Genomic DNA, 22,034 nt, shown 5'->3' with positions numbered 1-22,034 from the left:
ATATAAAATTCTATTTGAGTACATTTCCTCTCTGAAATCTGGAGGAACAAAGGAACAAGATCATAATTACTTGATGCCCTTAAATAAATGTATTAGTCAAAATGACAATCCCATTGACAATGACAATTCCACTGGCAATTAATAAAGGCAAACAAAAAATGACTGAAGCAAGTGGTGAGTTCAGAAAAGCACTCTAGTTCAACAATTGCTCACCTAACAGAAGACTAATAGTGATTGATTTCAGGTGCACTTTACAGAGCATATTTTCCTAACCATTCATCCATTCCTATCTCTTTTTCACCTTTCTCCTCGATCTTTGTGTCAGTATTACTGATTACTTTCAGATTTAGTGAAAAAGCAAGTTATAAAGTGTTACTTATCAAAATAAATTGAATATTATAACTATATTAATTTCACTGCTTTATCTATACTGAAGAGCTTTATACTTTATAAGAATTATGACGTTTAATAATAGCTAGTGTCAAAAATATTATGATTCTATAAGTTCCGCATAAGCATTTGAACGAAATTTCTAGAAAATACGACCAAGGCCCTTTCTTACCATCTCTTCATCCACCAAAACAGCTCACTTTTATGCATAATAAAACAGCCAACTTTTTTTTATTTTTATCATTCAGTGCCTTTCACTTTTTATTTGCTTTGACATTTATTTCTTATTTTTGTGAAACTTTTATTCATTCAAACATTCTAAGAAAATGTAGTGACTATCTCTCAAATATTATACACTGCCTCAAAACTGGAAATTAACAGAAAACTGATCTTATAGTTCCTCTTTTCAAAGATTTAAATTTCAATGAAAAGCTCAAAAGGTTTGATGATCATTAACATAATCAAATATTACGTGTTTGAAACATGTGAGCAATGTAAAAATTGCAGAAGTACAAAAATGGCCCAAATAGATCGTAGAGTAGAAACTTCATGTGGGAGTTTTAGGGAGGATTACTTGTGAACTCCTTCAATAGATCTGCATGACCTACTTGGTGAGGAAAGAAATTGTCCAGGACCAAGGAAGTTAAATGCACAGAAGCTATGATGCAGCTTTCAAGTAGAAATAGACACTACATATGGCTTTTAAATGAGGAAAAATAATACTACCATAGCCTTTGTGTTTTCTGCAGCTTGAGCCAGCATATGGATTCTAGCCAAACTAGACAAAGAGATTTTATTGAAAGCATCATGAGTATCAGAGATCATTCCTCATACCCTTTGCTATTGACTCTCTGCTTCCTGGCTGCCTTAGGTGAGCAGCTTTTGTCTTTCATGCCTTTCATGCCTTGTTATAGACCTGCAAAGAAAGAGCTAGTTGACCATGGGCTGAAACACCTGAGACTATAAGCTAAGGTATATTTTCCTCTATGAAGTTGTTATTCACAGGTATTTTATCACACACACAAAAGGAATGTTAACACAAGAATTTGTAGCTGAAAATTAGCATTTTAATTAATAGGTTCTGAAAAAACTAGATTATACTGAATTATGTGAGTTAATCTCATTCAATTAATTGAAGATCTTAATAGGAAGCAAAACCAAACCAAACAAACAAACACAACCTCTTACCTCCCCAGAAGAGAAATTCTATGAGCAGATATTCTTTAGACTCAAACTTTAACTTTTCCCTGGGCCTCCAACCTGGCAAACTACTCTGCAGTTATTGCACTTGTTAGAATCCTCAGTAATGTGAACTATATTCGATTGGTTCTATTTCTCTAGAGACTCCTGACTAATACAGATTGTCATAAAGTAGTAGTTCTCGAAAAGCAAGATATGGAGCAAGGGGGAAGAAGGGAAGAGAGGGAAGTAAAAAAGAATTGAGATGTGTTATGTGCATGTACCCACATGTACTTGTACCAATGACCCACAATTAATGTAATCATTATGTACTGCAAACATATATTAATATACTTTTTAAAAATTAAAACAATAAAGTGGCGAGAACAATAATTATTTTCAAAGAGAGGAAGAGAATTTTGAGGGGAACTAATGGCAATGTGTCCTTTACTACTGTTTTTAGATAAATAGAATAAGAGCAGGGTGAACTCAAGGAGTCTTATTCCCAGTTAAAATACTACATAAATGAATTAAAAGTTTTGGAATCTCCCCTTAAAGAGCTCCTTATATCCTATAACTGCTGAGCTCAAAAAACTGAAAACCAAACACAGAATCTCTTCACCAAGTGACTGGAGTAAAATGTAAATTGAATTTTCAACGTTGAGAAGTCCATGGAGATTGATTGGTAATAATCATGAAAATTAGAATTAGAATATATGGGAACATCATAATGAAGGTTGGATATCGAAGGGCTAAATTCTCAGGAGTGTTTTGTTTTATGGTTTTTCTGTGTGTTTTTTTTTTCCAGAGAAAACATTCTTCCCATACGTATCTGTGGAGTTTAAGTGTTTAAAAAAGCTCTAATTGTTTGGTTGATTGGCTGAAATATAAAGCAAAATGTGGTTCATGGTAAATTAAATTGAAAATGGTAGAACTGACTTAGTATACTTATGGTAGTGGATTCAAAAGGTTATTTAGAAGATCAGAATGCTGAAATAGATTCTTGTTTAAGATCTGCTCACCCATGCATAATGGATCAGGAAACGAAATGGATCAGGAAACCAATCCACCATGACTGCAAAAATTAAATTTTGGAGGGGATTCCCAACCATCCTTGAAGAATCTTGTGATTGTTCTTTTCTATAGGCCAGAAGGAAGGGGATACCTCTGCCACTGAATTGGGAAACTTGAATGTTATGGGTATAATTGAATATCAGAACTAGGTTTTCTTTCTTTTTCTTTTGGTACCAGGGATGAAACTCAGGACCTTGCGTTTGCAAAGCAGGCACAAGAACCACTGAGCTAAAACCCTGGCCCCAGAACTAGATCTTCAAAGGTAAAATGCATGTGAGTATCACAATTGATCTCAGACTCAAAGCAGCAATAGAATAGTTTCACCTGCAAAAAACTGCCTACTGGGTCATGGTGGTCCTAGAAATGAAGTAAACAAGAAACATTAAATTCTCATTTGACCTATAAATAACAAAGGTTCTGGATCAAGTGAACAAAAGTCTAACTTGAACCATAAGAGTGGAGTTACAACCCCTAAGTAAAAGTTCATATTTGAGTCAGTTTATAAACCTCCAAAACTTAAAGAGAAGTCCAGATTCCCTTGTGGAAGGACTCCACATATGCTGCCAAAAATGAATTCTCTTAATGCTTTTAAATTTCACCTCTCTCTTCTCCAATGAGACCTACTGTCTTTTACCTGAGTAAATATGAATTGATGAAAAGGAATTAATCAGACCTTGCTGGGGATCCTGAACATTGGCTCTGAACTAATATTGATTTCAGGAGATCTGAAACATAACTGTGGTCCAGCTTCAGAGTAGAGGCTTATAGAGGTTAAGCAATAATGAATTTTCGGTCAGGTTAGTCCCACAGTGGGTCAACTGTGTCCCTCAACCCATCCTGTGGACTTATTGCCAGTTCTGGAATGCATAATTGAAATTGATATACTTAATGGTATAGATTGTTGTCCCAGCCCACGGAGTATATGCCATTACCACAGGAGATGCCTAGTAGGTCATTAGTCCTTCTTTTACCTAAAAAAAATGATAAGCCTAACAATGAAAAACACAAGAAATTATCTTAGTAAAATACAAATCCTTTGTTTTTTAGATTAGTTTTGTAAGTGTAAATAAGAACATTTTAATGCTTTAATAAAATTTTGTTGCTTTAGACATAGAAAATATAACCTTTTTAATCATAGCTAAATTGATTATATATCACAATAAGTTTTAATAATGTTTGCTGGGGTGTGCCGCTGTAAGACTCTGTGAGGTTTTGCTTATTTAAGAAACTTTTAAGAGTTAAATGTTATTTAAATGTTGACCTACAAAATGCTTGTAATAATAAATAAGTAGTTAAATAAGCAATTATTACCTTAGTTTATGACACACTCTATGTCTGTATGTATGTACATCTACAAAGAAAATATGCTGGTCATCTAAGCATTGTATAAAATTTATATAGTTGACTCTATAAGCTTTTTTATTTTTGCTTAAATTCTTTTATTGGTACATTTTAGGCATACAATACTTTTACATTTATCATTGGGTGCTTGTACCTGTACATGATGTATCTTGGTTCTTATTTTTTCCCCATTACCTGTGCACCCTTCACCCCCTCCACCCTTCCCTATTTACATAGACTTCGTTTCCATTTTTTTCTTTTCTCATGATTTTTCCTTTCCCTTCTTTCCTTTCCCCTTCCCTTCCCACTTTCCCTACCTCTTTCAACCTTTTATTCTTATTTCAAATTATTAATTATTCATTTTAATAATTTAATCCTTATTTACACTTTCAATTTCTCACACTAGAGAAACTACTCGGTATTTACACATGTGTGTCCTATTTATTTCATGTAAGAGTATGGCCTCAATATGCATCCATTTAGCTATAAATGTTTCTAGTTTCTTGTTCTTTATGGCTGAGTAGTACTCCATTATATGAAAAAACACATCTTCTTTATCCAGTTTTCAGTTGATGGGCACTTGGGCTGTTTTCAAGCTTTAGCTGTTACAAAATATGCCACTATAAACATGGGTGCACATATATCACTTTGGTATGATTCTTTTAATTCTTTGGGGAAGATACCCAGAAGGGTAATAGCTGGGTCATATGGGACCTCTAGTCCTAGTTCTTTGAGGTATCTCCATACTGACTTCCTCAGTGGTTGCACCAGTCTGCAAAATGTATAAGCTTCATACATTCCATGTAGGTGATCTCTCTCTCACACAATATCGCTATATTCAGATCACAGACATAAGAAATAATCAATTTTTTGACAGCTTTTTAAATTTGGTCCTGCCATTTAAAACTTAATCTACATCTATTCTCCTTTAATTAAACATTAGGTTATTGTATAAATGAGATGCACTTGTATATTGGGTAATAAGTGTATTTTTGATCAGTAACTTTCTTTTTTTTTGGTACTGGGGATAGAACTCAGGCCCTTGTGCTTGCGAGGCAGGCATGGCATAACTGAATTAAATACCCAGCCTAGTAACTCTGTTTCTTAAACTTGCAAAATATCTAAAGATATCCTTTAATTCTTGTCATTGTAGTTACACCCTGTAAACCTGTTAAAGGAGTCTAAAATTTGCCTTAAGAGTAAATATATGTAAATGTTTCTATCTAATTGTGGTACTAATTATTGCTAACTTCATGGTATATTTGTGTTACCCAAATATATATATATATAGAAAGGAGGGGGGGCTAATTTTGATTAACTCAGATCTCACTTACTTGTTCTTAATCACCCAGTAGAAAACTATAATCAAAAAGATTTATAGAAAGAATAATAAGCTTGATGTCTAGAACCTGGGAAAAGGTATAGTGAGATATGAGTTCCAAGGAGCTTGGTAGTCCTGTCGGTACAATATTACCAGTTGCAGCCTCAAGGGCTCTTCTCTTGATGTGGCTCCACTCATTGCAGGCAGTTTTGTTCATCAAACATTCCATATTCCTGTGGTCTATACTGCACTTTCAAATTCACTCTCATGGCTTCATGCACTACTCTCTCTGGAGCATACTCCCTGGCACCTCAGGCATTCTTCTGAGATTTGGTTGGAAGCCTCTATGACATTATATCTCTTGCATTCTGTATGCTTGTGAAATCAGCATGATATGGATGATACCAAACTCTGCTGTCAACTCAAGCGGTAGCCAGACTCACTTGGATCATGACTGCAGAGGCTTGTGCATGCTCGGCTGGCTAAATGTGGGGAAAGATTTACCTCTGTGCCCCTCAAAGAGAACTGCTCGCTTGAGCTTTATTTTCAAATGAAAGGTTTGCACTTTTGCATCTTTGAGCTTAAGATGTATGAGGTTTGGTCAATTTGTGAAATATCTTTAAGCTGTCTTTCCTTTGATCTTTATGCAACATACTTTATTTCTTTTTAATGCTATTTTTTTTTCCAAAAACATAATCCTTTACCTAAATTTCAGGTGCTTCCTTTCTGACAAAGCTTAACATCATTGGCTTTGCTTTTCCCTTCTGATTATCACTATAAATCTGCCTATCAGCATCCAGGAGTACTCATGTCACAGCTTGAACATTGGGATGCTTTGAAATTTCTGCCAGATTCCTTAGTCCACTGTCCTTAAACTCAATCTCAGGATATGGTCAAAATAAAGACAAATTTTCTGCCAGGGTGTAACACACATGGAATGTAGTCCAATTACCAATGGAGTCCTTGTCTCCAACAGAAACTTCCCACCTTTATTGTCTGGACCCTTATATGCATTCTAGTCTTCTAAGCTCTAGGCAATATTGTGCATTACTCATTTCTCACAACATTCTAAGGCTTCCCTAACCTGCTTCTCAAGACTTGACCAAATCCCTGCTGCAAACTAGTTTTAAAGGTTACTAATCCACAAAGTCAGACACAGTCACAGAAATGACCACACTTCTCTGGTATAAATATCTGACTAGGTCACTTTCTTTATTTTCCTTTCAGAGTTACAATGCCAATACCAGCAACCAAAGCAAAATTTATCTTTGTTCACAGTTTCAATCCATGGTCAGCTGGTTCCCGGGGAGAAATGCCAAGGTGGAGGGGCATGGCAGACTCAAGCCTTTCAACCCATGACACCCAGGAAGCAGAGACTAGAGGAGACAGGGTCAAACATAGATCTTTCTAGGTCTTTCTTGATCTGCTCTTCTGCCCAGGCCTCACCTCCTAACAGCAGCTTCAGTTCTAAACTCATCAGTGAATAATACACTGGTGAGTATAGTACCCCCATGATCCATTTACTTTCCAAAAGCCACACCTCTAAACAGATGAGCTATCTAAGTCTAAAGCATAACATATGTGTGTGTGTGTATATATATATATATATATATATATATATATATATATATGTATGCTTGAAGTTAATGATGGGTGGAATAATGATGATTAATTTTAGGTGTGGAATAATGATGATTAATTTTAGGTGTCAACTTCTCAAGTTGGCTGGGATACTGAGATACTTGGGCTAACATTATTGTAGATATGTCTGAGAAGTCATTTTTTGATTAAATTAACTTTAAATTAGTAGGCTTTGAGTATAGCAGAAGACTCTTCAGGAAACTGAGAGCCTCAAATCAGTTTGATTTCATCAAATCAGTTACAGATCTTAACAGAAAAAGACTTATCACCCTGGAAGAAGAAGAAACTCTTCAAGCAAACATTGCTTGGACTTGAAATGCGACTCTTTCCTACCTCATCATGTTTCCAGCCTACTATACCAATTTTGGACATGTATTTTCATAAGCCAATTCATTAAATAGATGAAGACTTTTGAGGTTCTTTTTTACATAGCATAATTTAGTGACAATAGACTCATCTCATTCATCCAAATAAATCACATATAATCCATAATATTTTTGATAGACATAAAATTTAGTCACTGCTATTGTGAGCTTCAGAAGTCATAAAATCGCTAAGTTACATTAATAAGCCAAAATTTACTAGATCCTTACTTTTAGGAATAATAAAGTATCTTTGGCAATTTGTTCATACAATTGTTTAGAGAAAGAGGAGAACAAAGAAGAAGACAGATTCTTATATTTAAAAAGCCCCCATCAAAAGAGGAACAGATGGAGAGAATGAACAAATGAAATAATCCAACATAGTAAAGTGAGTATTGATAGACACAAAGGTAGAAAAAAATCAGAATAAAATGTAGCCAACTTGAAACCAAGGAAAAAGAAAATTTGCTTCAATAAATAAGCAGAAAAACTTGAAATTGTTAAGAAGTTAAAGAAGTAAAAAGCTAAAAATTATTGTCTTAAAATGAACTTTAAAGAGTTATGGTTATTGTCCACAGTTTCATATTATGCCTGTCTGTTAAATGATGTTCTCCTTGGTTATAAACATTTTTCTTACAATAGAATATTCATTGTTATAAAAATATTGTATGCCTTTGCCATACATTACTAGAGCCTCTGGATGAGATGACATGCCATACAAAGCAGAAGCTATTTGCCTTTAAGAAACATGTGAGTTGTAAATTGATAGAAATTTCTATTTCTACATTTATCTTAATTTCTTCTATAAGCTTCAAATTGCTCAAACACAGTTTATTAATTAAAAAATGAAATGAAAAATATTCATACTCAGCCAGTCTCACATTTTATGTAAATGACCTGGCATCTTACTATTACATAACTTATTTAAGCCACACTAAGCACTTAAAACATGTATGCCGTAGTAGCTTTATATAACATCGAAAAATTTATTTTGTTTCACTGGCTTTTTAGTAACTCATACAATGCAACATGGTTTTTGTACAAATCAGTAACTGGAAGAGAAAGAGGGTTTTCAGAGGAGTTTCTATGGACACACACATGCACTTTCCAACACACTAATGTAGTAAATTCCACTGTATTCTAGTTGATCTCTTTTCTTGGGGACAGAAGAGATCAATCCATTTTCTTCCATGTGAAGGACAAAATAAAAAGTGTAAGCTGTATTTACATGGAATAAAAAAGCAAAACAAAACATAAATTCAAACTTGCTCTCATTATTTTTCCATCAACATCACATTATAAGAATGAACACGCTGTAAAGTAGATATTAAACATATTTATCTTGTAATGTTTCTTAATAAAGGAAACTACTAAAGCTAATAGCTTCTTCTGTGACCTTGGGCAAGTCACTTAACCTCCTAGTGACTCAGCTTTTCTATCTGAGAAACTGAATGGTAATTACCTCATTTATTCTGTGCTCAGAAGTATGCCATTTGTATAAGCCTTGTTCAGAATCAAGGACATTTCTTCAAGGGTTCCTTTTTTTCATAACTTGGTATCTATTTTTCACAATTTAAATAATGATTGATATGATCATTATAACAAAATTGAAGGAAAAGCGTAAGGTATCTACTTAATGCTGCACAATAGCTGATAGGTAGGACATAATAATATATGACATATATGCTTTCTTTTGTGTAAAAGCCTATAGATAAAAGGAAAGAACCAAAGAACAAAGAAAATCTATGGATAATCAGACATTATCTATCAGTTATTTCTTGGTGATTTCTGCATTTTAATTCAAATTCTAAAATATTTACAAACTCTCTGAAATGAGAACCAAAGCCATCAATGTCTGTGTGGACTCACTTTAATTGAATCTTTTCTCAGTGTTCACTCCTGAGGTCAAGTACCTATCTCACTCTTAGCCATTCAAAAAATGCAAAAGATGTCCACTAATCTCCTTCAGATCATCAGATCTGACTAACCATGGTAAAGTTCAACTTGGTCAATCTTCCCGGGTCTGCAGTACATCTTACAAATAACTTCGAGTCCCTCTATTTTCCTGACAATACTTTTATCATTCAGTAAACACATCGATTACTTGACAAAGAAGATTTCAGCTAAATTGAACATTTTTAAGATCTATTCAGCCACTGTCTCACTATTTGAAGAACTAATACAATGTTAAGCACTTTTATTTTTCTCACATCCGGGATATTGGCCTAAAAATGAACTGTAAATTCAGAATATAAAATTCTTTAATGAATTTTATAACCCTGTAGCTACAATTGTACTTCACTTAGTATCCATGATTACTAACATAGAAATGTGTACAAACAGAGGAATCTGCTGTTCAGATATAATGTATAATTATAATGCTCAAATATAGTGATTATTTACTTGTATCTGCAAGTGACATATGTGTTCCAGGTAGAAGATAATTTAGAAGGATAAACAGGAAGAAAGAGGTGCTTCAAGAGTAGCCTTAGCTGGTGCCTAGTTGCGGGATGATGTCGCTGCCTCTGTGACCCTGAGCCCTCCTCCCATCCTGGCACCTCACTGCCTTCCTGTGGCTGCCAGGCCACCCGCCAGTCCCAAGAGGTGATAATGAAAAAAGGGAAAAAATGGCAATTTGGGTGTGAAAATGAACAGGAGGAGTTTGCTGATCAGAATGAAATCAATGTTGAAAGACTTCAAATCTGTTGTTGGCAATGCTCCATGACCAAGTCCTTGGAGAAGCTGAGTACTTGCTTATAGGAGACCTTGACCATGAAGCACTAAGCAACAGCACAGTGTTGATGGACTTCTAGTATTTTGGTGGAACTAATAAGACACAGAAGAATGTGTCTGTGTTGCTCCTGGAGGCCAATAGGAAGCCAACTGCTACAAACAAGTACCTCCTAACCAACCATTTCCAGGGAATACTCAAGTTTTAGTGCTTCTGTTTAAAGGAAGCTGGTACCTACTGGTTCACCATGACTTCACAAATATCAAATATATTAAACAGCAATACTCTAGTCTCCTGCTTAGATGAGAGTGCCTTTCTTAAAGTGGAATGACCTGTCTTTCACGTTGACTTGAATAGGACTTCCCAGGCAGCAAAAGATACTTCCAGGTAGGCCTTTACCAAGCACTGTGCCTATTTCCTATGGATAAGCCTGACCTGTTGGTAGATGGTATCTTCACCAACAGTCTTCCTGAGAAGAGAACAAGTCCAGGACTGGGGATAAGATCCAGAAAAAGGACAGAGCTCACTCAAGGTCAGTGGGTTGAGTTTGGCAGTACACTAGTGGGGCCAGAAGCCTTTGGCAGCATGGTACTGAAGCTGATTGGCCAAGATCCAGTTACTATTTCTACAAGACCAAGAGATTTGACCCAGAAATGTGGATACAAACTAGAAATGGTGCATAACCCACATGTGATTCCATGTTGGAGGTGATAGTGCTGCCCCTATCATATATCTTTGTCTAAGGAGTTGTTACTGTCTTCAAGGAGGCTTCTAGATACCTTGGGGAGGCAAAAATTAAGTTGCCTAAAAACAGCCTACCTCTGGTACAGAGAAAAAAGTATTTACTATAAGGAAGAATAAATACTGCTTTAACTTTGGCATTTCAATAAGAAGCCATTTTTCTACAAAGGTAGAGTACAGACTAATTCAGAGAAACTCAGAAACTTGGGGACTGTGGCAGCATGGAACCCGTATAACACTACATGTGAAGACTGTGCCAGAGGACTTCACCGAGTGTGTCTCACTTCCTTCCTAGCAAGACCTGGCTGACCTAGAATGTAACTTGCAGACCACCCTTAGACTTGGAAAGCCCAGAGGCAGCAGCAGCAGCAAACAAGTTCTGGGTCAAATCCTCACTTTAGACCTACCTGTGGTAAGTGCCGGGATGAGGCCTCCCTCCAGGACAGATTTCAAAATGGCTCAAACCAGCTGTACCCCAGACACACCCTGATCCACAAGTCTAGCCAAGGCACACACCGGGCGGAGGGGTTCTTCTGAGGAAAGCCATCCTAAGAATTCCCACTACAGGAAGATGGCCAGTTTTCTGAAACCAAACAGGCCCAGCCATTCCAAAAAAGGACCATGACTACTCTGCCTCCATGGCATGTCCTCACCTAGAGATCTGAGACATGGACCTGCAACCAGGCAGAGGACAGCTTTAGGCCTCCAAGTCCCAGTGTCTGCCTGCGTCTTAAAAAGCAGGAACATTGCCCATTACCAAGGAGCAGGTGAAACCAGTGATCCATTGAGCCTCATCCCAAAATCCCACACCACAGGGCAGCCCACCAGGAAAGTAGACCTAGGAGATCATCAGGCAGGGTTAGTGGCAGGAGTTGAGAAAACAGAGCCTCATGGAACTCAGCGGCACTATCCCCTAGCCACAGAGGTGTCTCAAGGAAGCAGTGTTTCCCCACCTGTTCCAAAGTTGTCTACCAGAAAGTCAGTCCACTGAGCCCTTCTCAGAGTAGAAAAGACAAATGTCAGAGCTTTCTGCCCTATTCTGAGTTTGCCTTCTATGACAACACATCATTTGGCCTCACTGAGGCTGAGTGGGGGATTCTGGACCTCCCAGGATATTTTGGATTAAATGAAGAGGACAAAACCACAAGTACAAGTGATGTGGAGAAGCTGGTAATTCAGACCAAGAATTTGCCTAAGACTTTACACAGCTGGGGTCCCTTTCCCAGGTTGTGACACCGGCTGTTCACATTGTGGTAGGGAAGAACACAGGGATGAAGTAGCTCATGGGAAGGAGGATATGTGTGTGTGGATACACTGTGTTTTAACTCCTAAAGAAGAGGTTATTTATCCTGAACTTTCCTTTTGTTATCCTTTCTTTACTGGCCTGTACTAATAAGAATAATAAAATTTAAATATAGGCAAAAAAAAGCCAGATCAGCATTATCCAAATCAAATAGAAACTTTCTTGCTTGGCTAATAAAATAGAATAATGATAAACATTCCCAGAGTGTATCTAGCTCTAATTTGGGGGAAGAAAGTAGAGCAAGGTCAATTTAACAAAAAGAAGGAGTGGGGCAAAAACTGGGAAACCAGATACAGCAAGGACAACTGCATTAAAATACAAGAAAACCAACGGAAAGGTCTTCCTGGTTCTCCAAGAGCCCCAGGCATGCACAAAACAATAAGTACCACACACTGGCTTGTGTTCAACCTCATTTACATTGTGGGTTTGAAACCCCACTCTACTATGGGCTTTGGGTGCTGTAAAACTTTCTCTGAAATGTTTGTATTGTCAGAATCTCCCCCGCTGATGGGTGGGCCAAGTCAGGCACCCCACTGGGCCATGACTTCTGTCAAACCCAGTTATAGATTCACCCATAATCCCAGCATATTAAGAGACCTAGTACCTGTCCTTGTTGGGCTGAGACCTCTCCTCACTGGCCCACTCCCACCCTGTGAAGTGTATCTTATCTTCTTTCACTTTCAATAAATCTTACTCCTCTTACTTCTTTTGAATGTCCTCTTCAATTAGGGATACCAAGAACCTGGAAACACTTTCACTTAGATCACCCATCTGATAACATTATCAAATATTTTTTATAGTAAAATCTCCCCCCAAAAAACAATGCTAATTCTCCCAGTGTCTCATGTTGTGCCAAAACCTATACTGGTCCAATCGATCTAACCAAAGTTGGAACATATGGTACAATAAATCTCCGTTTATTTCCCTTTTTTTAATTTTTAAGACAGGGTCTTGGTATGTGGTTCAGGCTGGCGGTTACCTCACAGTACAGCTGGCCTCAAACTCAAGGCAATCCTCCTGCTTCAGCCTCTGGAGTGTTGGGACTACAGGCATGTGCCACCACACCTGGCTTAAACTTTAGTCTTTGTTCCAATTTTATTTTTTAATTTTCTAATTTTTATTTTTTGGTACCGGGGATCGAACTTGGGTCCTTGTGCTTGAAGGCAGGCAGCAGAACCACTGAGCCCTCTTCCAATTTTATACATTTGCAAGTGACAGTACTGCCAAAATTCGACCATGTAACAAACCTGCTCTTTTTTCCAGGCTCCCATAAATTTACCTCAATGTCCTACCCCTCACCAAGTCCTCCAGAGGCTTTTCTACTTTTCATTACCAGCCTCCTTGAGGCCCTTACAGTACCTACCCTCTGCTTCACACTATTTACAATAGCATACACTTAAGATGGTAGTGAAATATATCATTTTTACATATTAGATTATGCTTTGATTTTCTGTTTTTGTGCAGTAACTACCTGAATGTAAATGGCTTTAAATAGCAACTTCAAAAATTATATCTTATTACATTATGGATTATGCATTGGAGTAGAGCTTGACTGGTTAATTCTTCTAACCATGTGATAGCACAGAAGTATCTGGGGTGTTCGTGGGTAGGGGGGCTTGAGTGGAAGGGGTATGCTGTCTGCTCATATAGTTCATGATTTGGTGAGGATGGGTGGGAAATCATGCTCATCAGGAACTGATAGAAACATCTGCATAAGCATGGCAGAAGTAGAATTTAATTTTATTTTAATTATTTTATTTTATTTTACTTTTTCATATTGTTTATGTTTTGGTACTGGGGATTGAACTCACAGACTTTGCACTGAGTTATATCTCCAGCCATTTTTAAGTGCTTTATTTTGAGATAGGGTCTCACCAAATCCTCAAGTTGACTAGGTTGGGCTTGAACTTTGACCCTCTGGTCTCAAGTCTTCCAAAAATGCTGGGGTTACAGGATTGCAGCGCCACTCCCAACCAGTAGTTGGATTTTTTTTTTTTTTTTTTTTTTAACCAAGGAGCTCAAGGACCCAGAGGAAGGCTATAAATTAATATCCTGAAGCTATTCCTTATGGCTGCAGCCATGGAGTAGTAAATTATTTATGACTAAGCAAGTATTTAGATAACTATAATAGGCATGGGATAGGAAAGAAATAAAATGGAGTAATTTGGAATTTTAGTAAATTTTGTAGATGAAAGATTTTGCCGGAGATTTAGCTCAATGGTTCCGCCGCCTGCTTTGTAAGCACAAGGTCCTAAATTCAATCCCCAGTACAAAAAAAAAAAAAAAAATACAAAATAAGTAAATAGGTAAATCACCATTACAGTAGCAGAGGTGGAAGGATTTAAAAGAAATGAGAATGCTAATACAAGAACACCAATAATTATCAACAAATAACTTCTCATATCAAGTACTATATTTTTTTAAGTACCTAAATCTACCTGCCTGTTAGGAGAAACTAAATATGATCCCATGATGTACTCCTTAGGTTCTCACTAGGAAAAAATGTTACACTTCACTTAGCATAATCCAAAGAAGCTTTAATTAAAAAACTGTTTACAAAGATGTGTGTGTGGGAAACGGGTGGGATTCATAAAACTGGAGCAAAAACAATTTTATTGTGAAAGTAATAAAGAATTGGAGTGGTTATAAGAGTTTGAGAATTATTGAAAGAAACACCCTCAATAGAAAACTGTCTTGGAATCAAGGGATATAGCCAGCCAAATTTCTCACATGGCCTAAGAACCATAAAAAACATAAAATGTAACTTTATTCCCATCTGATTTCCTGCTAAGGCTTTCTTTTGACCCAGTGCAACTGGAAACCAGAGGGAAAAATATAAGCTATTCAGCCTAATCACGTGAGAAAAATCAGAGAAATTCCAACATGTTACATATTATCTGATGCCCACTACTCAAAACTGCCAATGTCACCAAAAACAAAGTCTCAGAAACTATCACAGCTAAGGAAACTTGATGACTAACTGTAATGTGCTATTCTGGATGAGGTCTTAGAAAAAAAGCATTAAATAACTGAACAAATATGCATAAAGTATAGGCTTTAGTTAATAATAATAATGTATCACTATGAGTTTATTATTTTAAAAATGCACACTTTAAAAAACACTAATGAAAGATATTATTACCCTAGAAGCTACAGTTCGTCATATGGGAATCTTCTCTATTGTCTTTGCAATTTTCTGAAATTGTTGTACAATAAATATCATAAAATTTTTGTTTTTGAGTTTTTAATGCCATTATCAAGTAGCTTTAAATGAAATACTCTTCCCATTCCAGCTTAAATATTAAATAATTTTCAAAGATAGAATGTAGCTCATGATTTCAGGAATGTTCAGTAACATCTAGTAGCTGAGGTAATCTTTTTGTTCTATTTTCCTCACCTACAAAAGTGCTTGGTATATCTGGAACTAAAATTTTCAATCAATCATTTATGTTAAGGAGAAATTCGCAGCTTGAAACACATTATTTTGTCTGTCTATGTGTCTATCTATCTATCTATCTCTCTATCCATCTATTTATCTATCTGTCTATCATTCTTGGTATTTGATATGAAGACTGTGTTAACTTTCAGTAGTGACAAATACTTGAGATTGAAAGGAGAAAAGCTTTATTTTATCTCGGTTGCGAGAGCTTTCAGCCCATGGTCACTTGGCCCAGTTGCTTTGGCCTTTTGGTAGTATAATCCATTGTGTTAGGTGTGCAGAGTGGAGAAGGCCTGTTCACCTGATAAAAGCCAAAAGCAAAGAGAAAGGAATGCATTGGAATCTCAGTTGTCTCTTCAAGGGCAAATTCCCTGTGATTTAATTTCTTTCCACTAGTTCCCCTAGTAAAGATTTCATCAACTCCCAATAGTGTTCCAGGTTATGAACCATGACTTCAACATACGAATATTCAATGTCTAGACTATAAGAAAAAGGTTGTCAGATAAAATAATGCATATTAGCTCCAAAGTAATCACAGGAAAACTAGGCCTATTGGCATGATTATCTCAAAATTTAAAAATACATGTGTACATACGTATATTATATATAGTGTTTTGTGAAAAAAACAAGCAAATAAACCAGTATCTATCTGTATATGTAAGAATTAATATTTGGGCTGCACTATATACTTCTCTCCATGCTAATTTGCATTGGTGACATGTATCATTGTACATTTATAGATTTGTTAATGTAATATCCAACTGCACTTAGTCCTTCTGAAAGCTGACAGACATCAAATAAGTCAAACTGCACTACAAAGCTTAAAAACATACTTCACTCTGTTAAAAATAATGACTATAATGATTATTCCAACAATACTATGTAAAGTCAGGTGTCTTGTCTCCAAACTTTAAACACAAGTTATGGAAGGAATATATTTTAAAGGTTTTTTTAAAAGACAATACATTTTAACACATTAAACTTCAAAACACTCTTACTACATATGCATTTTACTGTGACACTGATTGGTAATGTGCTACCTATGTATTTTATTGTGAGTTCTCTGTCTTGTAGGGTGACATTGGAATTGTTTAACACGTGTCTTGGGAATCAGTACACCTCTGTAGCCATACAGTCTTTCTGCCACATACAGAGTGGTTTGTCTATGTCTTCCAGACTGACCTAGCATTAAGTAAATTGGATGTCAAGTGTGTCACTTGTTCTAACTGCCACTGACATTGTCTTTTGCCTCCTGAGATGAAAGGCAAAACATTCTAAGAGGTACAGAATAAAAGATTTAAAGAAGCGGGTAGCATGAAAACGATTTCACTTTTCACTTTGAATTTAAAATACCGTAGTATTTCCATATTGTAGCACACTGAAACAAGTGCCGTAATCTTGATATCAAATATGGAATTAGAGGCAGCCATCTATTTGTAGACTCAAATAGACCTAAAGAGCAGTATAATTTGAAATGTGGCTGGAAGATTACAGGTCTGTTTCTTTTAACCGTATTTCATACCAGATACCTCCTACTGGCCACTAACAAAATTTTGAATATATTGTCATAGAAATAATTTTTCTTTATATGTAATGTCCTAAATAGTGGTATCACATAAAAAGTGTGATCACAGATACAAGTTTCAAATTAAATTTTAGTTAAAAAATCATATTCAGGTTTTCTTGCAGAATGAAATTTAGTGTAGCTGTTATAATAATAAAAAATAAAATATATGTATACTGTATAATTTATTCCTATGATACAAATTATTTGTTTATAAAACTGGCTAATGATCTCATCTAGATTAGATTTCATTCTGTTCTTTCTAAAACCTATTTAACAACACTTACTGAGGAAATTTCTCTGTTCTTAGCCATCACTCTAAATCTAACTGAAGTTCTTTGAATTTCTTTAAATTATAACAATGTTGCAGTTATGAATTTATTAACCTTTTTTCCATTTACCATAAATTATCATAGTTTATTTACATTTTTTATTAGACTATGTACTCTCTAGAAGAGAAAAATATAAAGTGAAAAGGATTAAATTGATGAATAAATACAGCTATCACTCTTGGTTAATTCTTAATATTCGATGTTCTCCTTCCCTTAGTCACAAAAGTCCAAGTTCAACCTAATCATGCTCTTTCCCAGATGTTTAAAAGAATATATTCTCCAATATCTTTTATAACTTAGTGTGATTTTGTGTAAATACCTTGACAAAGAAATATCAGAAAAACTAATTAACAGAAAATTAATCTTCCATTTTCTCCCTATAATTCTGTCGTGATGGCTTTAGTTAGAACAGCTATTTGAAGCACATGGTATTCTTGAGGAGACTAGGTCAAGAAGAACAGAGCTAAAATCCCTAAGGATGTCAGCAAAGTTTTATAATGTCCAAGATACATATCTCCAAATTTAGTTTTTGAGAATAAGGTAATATCTTGCTTTAACCACACTCAGTTTGTGTGCATGTGTGTTTCCTTATATTTAATCAAGACAAATCCCCAAACTAATGGAGAAAATGAAGATGAGAGAAATAATTTGGCATTTGATTCTAACAAATTGCATAAGGAGTGTTTTCCTCTGTATAATTCTGATTCTTAAATTTGTCAAAACATATGTTTAGTCTACCTTGATATGCTAAGCTAAAAATACTTTTTCTTTTAGACAGGGTCTTGGTATGTAGTATGTACTGGCCTCGAATTCATACTTGAGTTCATACTTGAGCTCTCTACATACTCAGGGCAGATAAGGCACTGAGACAAATTATAATAAATTTAATAAAATTATTGATAAAGAAAAAAACTAGAAATAAATTATACATTAGAAATTGGAGGTTTTGAAGATTTCTTCAGAAAAATTTCAAACCAGGTAATAATAACATAAAATCTTTTAAAGTATTTCAGGGCAATGAATCGATGTAGAATTATATATGTAACAAAAATATCTCTGGAAAATAAATGTAAAATAAATAAATGTCTAGTTGGGCAGACTTGCAGTATGAAAATGCTTAAAAATTCTTCCATCTGACACAAAATAGTAAGACTTTGAAATTGAATTTACACTGATGACTTAAAAGCACAATACACAGTAAAAACATGATTAAATATGATGATTTTCTATTTTTTGTGGTTTAAATTCTAATTTCTTAGAATAATAGCAAGGAATGTGGCATATTTCTATAAGCAATTAATTCAAAAGGAATAAGGCATTAGAGATTTTACCTAATATATAGAAGCAAATATGTGACATCAAAAATAAGGATTAAAGTGCAGGAGCATAGAATTATAACATTATGAAGTTCTTATATTAACATGTGCTTATAAATTATGTGTGAAGGTAGGCTGTGGTAAACTCATATAAAATCTATAGAAATCACTAAAAAATACCAAGAACAACAAACTATAAGTAATATACTAAAAGTGAATAAAGAAACTGAATGCTAATAAATAATAAAAAGGACTACAGGTGAGAGAAAAAGTGAAATAACAACAGATAGTTTAAAAGACAGCTAATAATAAAAGTATAGACTTAAAGGTGATATTAGTATTTAAGTCACATACAAATGATCTAAACATCCATGCTTGATAGTAATTATCAGTATTTAATCATTAGGAATGTAGGAATAAATAGCAATATATATAACTGTTATTTAGAAAAATTATTTTTAAGTACATACACATATAGTTCAAAACAATAGAAATATATGTGCAAACACAAATTATGAGAAAATTGGAATGATTATATTATTAAAAGAAAAAGTTAACTTCAAGGCATAGACAATCATCAAACTTTAAGAAAAACATGACATAAAAATGAAGGACTTATTATGAGGGCACAGAACTTAAAAATGCGATTACTTAAGCACAATTTTATAAAACAGAAAAGAAACAGACAAAATACACAATTTCAAATGCAGATTTCAGTTTTCTTCTTTTAGTAATAAATTTTGATAGAAAATCAATAGAAGGCACAAACAGCAAGATCAAATTTGAATTGTGTTTTATAGAACATGATATTAAGCAAATGAAGAATATCCATTCTTTTAAAGCACAAATCAAAGATTCTTGATATCAACTCATGTTAGTTCATAAACTTATCTCATTTAATAGGATCACAATAATACAAAGTACTTTTTGACAATAAAAATATTAAATTAGAAATCAACAAGTAATAAGTTCTAAATATCTCAAAATATTTTACACTTAAACAATGAATAGATTTGCAGTCTTGAAGGGAAATACAGTTGCATAGACATACTTAACTCCAAATGCATGGAGATGCATAGATTCAAAATTTACAGATTTTTATTTGAAGGAAACAATTAAGACATTTTATTAATCTGTGTATTAACAAAAGCCAAAGGGATAAACAGAAAATATTTTGAACTAATTGAAACACACACATACACACATATGCAGACTGCAACATATGTAAACTAGCAGAAAAAAGTTCAAGAAGAGCTCAGAAGGAAATTGGTAGCTTTAATTGGCTACTTTTAAATTAAGCAAATTACATAGTTAAAGATAATAGTACTTAATATAAACAAAAAATAATAAAAATTTGTATAAAAATCAATGAAGTATATAAAATTTGAAACAATAATAGAAAAATCTGAAAAACTTAATTTTTTGAAAAATCCAGTAGAATAAAGTTCTGACAAAATAGACTGAGAGGAATAAAATATTGATACATTTACCAATATTAGATGGGAAAAAGAAACTATAAGTAAAAACCATGCAGATATTAAAACAAATGAGAGAATAAAGCAATCAGTGATCCAAAAATGTGATGAAAGTTGAAATACAAACATTTGTTTCGGTAAAAGATATGTTGCCATTAATGTCACTCAAAATAGTCCTCGCGCTTGCAATGCACTTATCCCATCACTCTTTGTTTTTAAATTTGCAAAGCAGTTCTGGATGTCATCTTCTGTAAGTGTCTATAGAAAATTCAAGGAAGGCTGCTGTCAAATGCCATCCAATAGAAGGGCAGGCCCATAAAAACAATGTGATGTGCTTTCACCCGCCTTACTCACTGGATCTGGCATCAGGTACTTTCTGGGTCCACAAATTCCAAATGACTGTGAGAGGTAAACATTTTGCATTGATTCAGGACGTTGAGGCAGACAAAGCCACTCATGAGAGAGGACTTCTGGAACTGTTTCAGAATATGGACAAGGGGATGAATGTGCTCTAATAAGCAGCAGGTATGTTGAGGGGGATTAATAATAATCTTTTCTCTCAGAATTTTCTTTTTAATTTAAATATCACAGTTTTCAATCATACTTTTATGAATAAAATTAGGTTAAAGAATTTGAATATTTGATGAAATGAGAAAATTTCTTCAAAGAGGCAGATTACCAAACTTTATTAATTAGGACAAAAATTACATTGCTTCTCTTGATATTGAGGAAATTGCATTTATTATTTAAAAATTTATATATACAGACACACAGGTCTATATGACTTAACTGCATAATCTATGAAATTCTGAAGGAGGAATAAATAGCAATCATATGTAAATCTTTTCCACAAATATATAATACAAGGAGTAAAATTTTACAGGTCTAGTTATGAGATTAACATTGCCTTGAGAGAAAAACTGGTTAAGTTCATTATAACACACAAAAAAATATGAATTAGAACACTCTCAACCATAGACATATAAATCCTTAACAAAATATTTGTAAGTTGAATCCAGCAATATACAAGAGAGGGAAAGCATCATGAAAAGTGTAGCTTTTTCCAGTGACAGAAGATTAACTTAGTAAAAAATAAACTTATAAAATTCATCATATGACTAGAACAAAGGGAGATAAAATAGTCAATTTATTAAATTTACAAATTTGACTAAAAAGTACCAGGAGAAATTAATAATTGAACATTTCAAAAGAGTAATAGGAGGGTTTTTTTCAGGTTGGTAAAGGCTATTTAGCAAAAATCTGTACCTAACATTAATTTAATATATAGATCATTTAGTTATTTCTCTCCAAGATCAAGTAAAAAGCAAGAATGTCTCACTGCTAATCTTTCCGTACTACCAATACATTATCTAATATTAAGCTAGAATTCTTAGCTGGTGCAAACTGGCAGCAAATAAGTAAAATAAAAAGAAAAATTATACACACACGTAGAAAAGGAAAAAGAAAAATTATCTTTATTTACAGATGGCAAGAGTATGTACATAAAATATCTGAAGAAATATGTACAAAGGCCTGAAAACTAATTAATTTAGCAAGACAAATGTTCAAAAATCAATTTTATGCCTATAGATTTTCAATGAATAAGTAGAAAATGAAAGTTAGTTATTTTCAATATCAACAGAAAACATTACTTAAGAATTAATTTAACAAAATTGGCAAGACTGATGAGTAAAACTACAAAATACTGATTGTAAGGATTAAACAATACCTAAGTTTATGTATTTTGGAAGACTTGACATTGATTATCGTGTACATTATAGCAAAAATAATATATAAATTTGATGTAATTTCAATTACAATCCTA

General features: G+C 34.3%; 2 pseudogenes; both read left to right on the top strand.

Moving 5' to 3' along the window:
• Nucleotides 1–9,982: 9,982 nt before the first annotated feature.
• LOC101725148 (thrombospondin type-1 domain-containing protein 1 pseudogene) lies at nucleotides 9,983–11,089 on the top strand (annotated as a pseudogene).
• Nucleotides 11,090–11,106: 17 nt separating this feature from the next.
• Nucleotides 11,107–12,013, top strand: LOC147824489 (thrombospondin type-1 domain-containing protein 1 pseudogene; annotated as a pseudogene).
• The last annotated feature ends 10,021 nt before the right edge of the window (nucleotides 12,014–22,034 follow it).

This window comes from Heterocephalus glaber, unplaced genomic scaffold (genome assembly GCF_053883595.1).
Source record: "Heterocephalus glaber isolate CG9 unplaced genomic scaffold, H.glaber_assembly_v1.0 deba00001538, whole genome shotgun sequence".
In the NCBI taxonomy this organism is placed as follows: domain Eukaryota; kingdom Metazoa; phylum Chordata; class Mammalia; order Rodentia; family Bathyergidae; genus Heterocephalus; species Heterocephalus glaber.
Note: the sequence above shows the minus strand (reverse complement) of the source record. Positions and strands in the feature narration are given on the sequence as shown.